Genomic DNA, 6,357 nt, shown 5'->3' on the forward strand with positions numbered 1-6,357 from the left:
CTGCTCGGTGCGCCGCGCGGAGTGGCCGCGCGGTTTGAGGCGCAATGTCACGAATTGCGCTGCCCCTCCTGCCGGATGTTCGAGTCCTCCCTCGGGCATGAGTGTGTGTGTGTGTGTGTGTTGTTCTTAACATAAGCTAGCATGAGATAGTTTAAGTAGTGTGTAAGTCTAGGGACCGATGACCTCGGCAGTTTGGTCTCTTAGGAATTCGCACATATTCTGCTCGGCGTCTGTCTCACTACGATAGAACTAACGCGCTCCTCGCTGCCAAGCAGCAATGACAAAGCAAGCAAGTCTTCCAGCGACAGAGCTACTCTGACCAAAGAAAGCGCGCGATTAATAAGCGATTGAAAGTTGTCGCTTAGCGTTTGAGACATCCAAAGTATGTACAGATTTCAGAAACGGAAATAACAAACTCCAAATATGATATGTTTTACTTCGAACAAAAAACAAGGGAAACGACAAGTTAAGCAGACGTGAGGCAAGCACGCAGTTTCAGACTGTTTGCCATTAATGAACCGTGATACGAAAAGAAATCTTGTTGAGAATAGTATTTTAATTGATACTAATGCCCTCTGTGATATTATCCGAAACCAACAGGACGCCCATTGCGTCGGTAACGATACAGTATTACATCGGTTGCATTCGAGCGCTCAGTTGCGCCTGGCCCCCATCTTAATCGCGGCTTTAACGAACTTTAACATCTATGTCCCACTTAATATGAATTAATCTTAAAAACAGACCCTCTAGGGAACATTTAAAACAAACAAAAAAATGCACTTATCAGTTACTATCCTGGTGTACCCCCTTAATCTGCTACTAACATCGTACATTTTAATGTCGTCATCCAGCATTCCAAGTCCTCCTCTCCTATTCTTAGAATTCGTTTATCATTCTGCCAGTTAATTTCACTTTAAGAGTTTTCTCCCATAACCTCATTTCAAAACTGCTCAGGTATCTGAAACTTACTGTCGGATCGGGGCTCGAACATGGGACCGTTTCCTCTCGTTGGAAAGTGCTCTATCGACTGAACTATCCAAACCGACTCACAATCCATTCTGCCAGTACCTCATCTTCTACCTTCCAGACTTCACTGAAGTATTCCTGCATAGCTTGTGCGATTAGCACTTACGCAAGAAACTCAGTACTGAAGTTTAGATGACCGTTATACATGAGCAGCAATATCAGTTGTGGAATGAATAGCTGAATACATTTTTTTAATCCGAGAATGGTCAGATTCGTGACCGATATTGATCGTCTTTAATAAAAATAAAACAGCACAGTTCAATGTTACACGATGGAATTTTCACCCTTTATCGAAGCTGTCTAACACAGTCTACAAAAAATATGTTCTGTTTCGTGTTGAATGTCCATGAATCAGTGTCATGTAACACTACACTCTAGGCACAACACTTGTAGAGTCTCTTTCTAAGTTCTCTTGAAATTACTTTTGCTTTCAAAAAACATTTCTCCTTAAAAGTCCTTTTACCCTAAAAATATTCAGTTTATTTCCTTCTTACAGTTCCATTTTTTTCAGCGTTGTTCTTAAGCACCTAAAAGATGCAACTTGTTCCAGTGCATTTTCTTCCTATAACATTTTGCTAGAGCTTTTATAATCCCGATTCTCATCACTCTGGTCTTTCTTACATTTATTCTCACTCGATAGTACCTTCACCACTACGAAGAAATCAGAGCATTATTAACCAATGACTGTGTACGGGCGCATGAGTCTCTTGAAATAGCAGCGTGTGATCAGGCATATGAGTCCAGAAATATGGCACGCGTAATTCGTAGTAAAATTGACTTTGGTATACAGTAAGGGCAAAACTATAGGTTTTTCACTATTGTTGACAATATTAGTTAGCAGATTGTAGATGAATACGATAAGTTGTATTGCTATCATTTTTATGTTTAACGTTCACACGTTTGCAAAGGTTTCGTTTAATGCTGTGGGCAAAACTGAGGTAATAAATAATAACGCTGTTAATTAAACTGTACCACCGAAGCGCGTCGAAAAAACCAACATATAATTAATGGATTCGTTTTATTATCATTAATTACGACGTGGTTTTCTGTTTGGCTTTGATGGCTGCGACCACTTGCATTTAATCACGTCAGTTATGGGTATTTTTTCTCATTTCGTTTCTGAATCGATCACGGCACATTCTTTCTCCTATCTCTCATTACTTGTGCTCTAACGAATTCCTCTTTCTCTCTCTCTCCCGTCCATTCTCTCACGTATACCATATGATCAAAAGTATCAGGACACATGTTAATGGTCTTCAGTATAGGGTGTGTCCTCCCTTCGCCTTTGTCATGGCTTGAAAGACTTGGGACACTTTCAGTGAGGTATCCGAACATCTGTGGCGGAATGGCAGTCCATTCTTTTTCAAGTGACGATACCAGAGAAGGTAGTAACGTTAGACCCTGTGATCTGGTGCGAAATTGACGTTCTGCCTCTGTTCGGACCACTTCGGGACTCTGGGCAAGCCTGTCAGTTTCATGAATGTTACTGCCCGGAAACCACTGCCTCGCAGATGTTGCTTTATGACAGATTGCATTATCATGTTGATGCAGGCATATGAGGAAAACTATTTAACACCTTGTGTAAAGCTTGCGACTCACCAGTGCTGCATAGACACTTATCAGAACCGCAAGAAGCACAGTCCACGCCTGAAATGCCGGCAAGAGCGAATGACATTACCGAGTAGACTGCTCATGCCATCCGACGGTCAAAATTTGGATTAATGTACGCACGAACAACAGGTCCAAGAAACCACAAACTGTCATCCGCTGGAGAGGTAGCTAACTTCTCTCATGTTCCAGCGCGGCATCAAACCAAAGTAAATTGACGTAATTCCTGTAATGTCACCCCAGAATTCATATAGCACGCATGGTCTCAAATCATCACTAATTTGTACGTGTACAGAGTTGCACGTGTACAAAGTAAGTTCTGTGATCGGGGATTTGGAATGTCGGGCCCTAAATACTTGGTATATTTTATTATGTTTGCCGGTGGCTTGTGCTCTTCTAATTGGGGACTGTTATCCTTTTTCGTACTACTTCCACTGCGAGAGGCTTTCTGGCAGACCTACGATTGAAGAGAATACCCTGTTGCATATGTACCAGGGATGCGCTGTTTTAACATATTTTAACACATTTTAACACAGCTTACACATCCACTGAGGACTCCTATTTTAATGTACGTATAGGGGTTTCTATGAATTTCTGTTCGTCTGTTTAGCTTTGATAATCTTAGCCATGTGGGTAGATATTACTGTTCATTTATAATTCTGCAAATGCACCTCAAGATGGGACATATGTCCTGAGACCTGGCTGTGTTTTCATTTTCAGAAATAAATAATTTTCACAACTGTAGCGGATTTTGTCATCGATGATGTAAAATGAATACCTCGACGGCAGAATGGAGCGTTTAACTTGCAGTGAGTAGAGAATGTGGGCTAGGCCGAAATTAGTTCTGTGATGTTTTGCGGATGTTTTTCGTAACATGACTTGGGGACACTCACTCATATGTACTAGTATGTCTGTTTCAACATTTTGAGTGACTAACTGTTTCCGTTTCTTCTATATATTCATGACGAGTATGCGGCAGAGATTCGCTTGATGACAACAGCCGCGGACACATTGTTGGGCTCATACAGGGTATAGCACCCCCAGTGAAATAATAAGAAAAGACTTAAAAAACGGTATTAATAAAGAAGAGACATTTCAAAATTGAATAATATACATTTTTCTTATGTATCCGTATTATGATAATTTCTATGTGTAAGTTTCGAGGGCAAAGAAATATAGCAAAATGGTCTAAAGAGACGACAAGATACGCTCTTTTGTTAATTTTTTAGTTGTCTTCACTTCTTCTCTTGTCTTGGTTGCGTGTAGACGGACATCTTGCGAGTGCTAGTAAATGTAAGCATGTTTGTATTAATTAAGCAAATAATATATTAATTTAATATTATTGTGCACTTTTAATTTGTAAGAGGTGATCCCGATTTCTTGTACGCTTTCCTTGAATTAACCTGCATTCGAGTGTTTTACAGTGCAACAATCGCAGCGACCGATGCAGCCAACGACGCCATTACGTGGCGATATTAACTTATAAAATTTAGCGGAAGCGATAAACTCGCCCGCTATTAACATAATATACATTTTTCTCCACAGCCGTCCGACGCTGCAGAAAATACGTAGCTTTAAGATTCTTATTTTCAGTACCACAGCCGAGAGCCAGAGCCAGGACACCGACTACAATGCAATGGTTAACGGAGGTAAGAAGAAATACTCTCGCGCGTGTGTGGGCCGCAATTGCAATTAATAACTAAAGATTTTTTGCTTTAAAGTGAACTGACTAGCCGAGGAAATTAATATGAAAAGTTTATTCCATTGTTCAACTTATATGCTCATGTTTTAAGATTCAGTGAGTCTAACGATCATTAACGTAAAAAAAAAATTGTACTGAAGATTAATATTGTTAAAAAAAAACTTCACAAACGCTTTTAATTGTAAATCAAAATTGAATGAAATGTCATATTGATTAAGGCCCACCACGTAAGTCGGCAACAATCAACATTATCAATAAATAATATATTAAATTACGACGGCTGACGGACGCGAGAAGGGGATGGACAGAAATATGTAAATACCAAAAACACAACGAATTACCATGGATAAAAACAGATCCTGTACGGTTTTCAAGGGAACCTTGCACCATTCTTCCTGAGGAATAGTGGGAAATTTCAGGTAATGATGATGGAAATGATGGCGCTGACACACCCCTCTCTTCAAAGACCGCAAAGGCTCAGTAATATTGAGATCTGACGACTGTGGTGGCCAGGAGAGATGCAACAATTTATATGACTGCTGACAACAACAGTCTTGGACGATACAAGTTGTGTGAACAAAGGTCCTGTCGTCAAGGAGCACATCACCACCGTAGGAGAACAAACATTGTAGCCTGGGATGGACTTGATCAATCAGAATGATCGCGTAGTCTTTGGCAGTAGCGCGACCTTGCAGATTAACCAAGAGGCCCACGATATACCACGATCTGACTGCCGAAATCGCCATCGAATCCCCGCCATGTTCCACTCTAGGGGCGTAAACTTGGCCAGGAGTTGGAAACAGTGTGAAACCAGATTCTCCGACCAAATGGCTTTCCTCCATTGCTCCAGAGTCTAGTTTTATGACTCGGCACCACGTTTTCCTACGTTTTGCTGCTAAGGGTATTTGCATCGCTGATGAATGGTTATGAAATTCCAGCTCGCCTTCAGGTTACTACTTAAGGAGCTCTGTTCGTGTTGTTCTACAGTTGACAGGTTTCGCGAGTGCGACGTTAAGTTCTGCAGTGACCTTTGCAGCTGTCGTAGGTGCGCTCTGCTAGGTTGGCACTACTACGAGACACCGACGACAGCGCCTTCTAGCCGGTGCTGTCGAGGTCTACGAGCTCCGCGACTGCTTCTGCCCATTTGATCAGGTGCAGACAGCCAGAACACTTCGCTTCAGCATCGCACCTACGTACAAAGTTACGCAATCGTTATCATCTTGTTTTTGCACCAGTAAACCACGTTTTTGCAGTACCGACTTGTATTACCTTTTCCCGTTCCTACCCACGCGCCGCCTCCCAGGCGGGATACAAAATACATAATGCAATCACGTAATGCTCAGCAGAACACTGTCTTGACTACGGCTACAGGGTATTGAGGACATTGAACAGATGCCGTGCTTGGTCAAATACGACAGCACAACCTGCACGCTTAATTAGCATTTGCATTTCTGTTCGGGTACTCATTTCTCGCGGTGTTTCCGTACTTATGTCCAACTCCTGCGCGCTGCTGATTTGATGAACGGTCAGGCACGCGATCGTATCTCAATCAGCCAGCTAAATCAATCGATCTTAATCGCGTAGAATATCGAGCGACTGCCTGGAACAAGAGGCGAAACGAAGCAATCGACATCCCCCGAATTTGGTAACTGGCGGAATCTAAAACACCAACGACTTCAGAATGAGATTTTCACTCTGCAGCGGAGTGTGCGCTGATATGAAACTTCCTGGCAGATTAAAACTGTGTGCCCGACCGAGACTCGAACTCGGGACCTTTGCCTTTCGAAGGCAAGTGCTCTACCATCTGAGCTACCGAAGCACGACTCACGCCCGGTACTCACAGCTTTACTTCTGCCAGTATCTCGTCTCCTATCTTCCAAACTTTACAGAAGCTCTCCTGCGAACCTTGCAGAACTAGCACTCCTGAAAGAAAGGATTTAGCGGAGACATGGCTTAGCCACAGCCTGGGGGATGTTTCCAGAATGAGATTTTCACTCTGCAGCGGAGTGTGCGCTGATATG

The 6,357-nt window shown here is 42.4% G+C and overlaps 1 non-coding gene across 1 annotated transcript; it reads right to left on the minus strand.

The window, feature by feature from the left end:
* Window positions 1-6,081: 6,081 nt before the first annotated feature.
* On the minus strand, window positions 6,082-6,156 carry Trnas-cga (transfer RNA serine (anticodon CGA)). The gene has a single exon. It is a non-coding gene; the product is annotated as a tRNA-Ser (tRNA).
* Window positions 6,157-6,357: the final 201 nt, after the last annotated feature.

Source organism: Schistocerca cancellata, chromosome 1 (assembly GCF_023864275.1).
Source record: "Schistocerca cancellata isolate TAMUIC-IGC-003103 chromosome 1, iqSchCanc2.1, whole genome shotgun sequence".
NCBI classification, from domain to species: domain Eukaryota; kingdom Metazoa; phylum Arthropoda; class Insecta; order Orthoptera; family Acrididae; genus Schistocerca; species Schistocerca cancellata.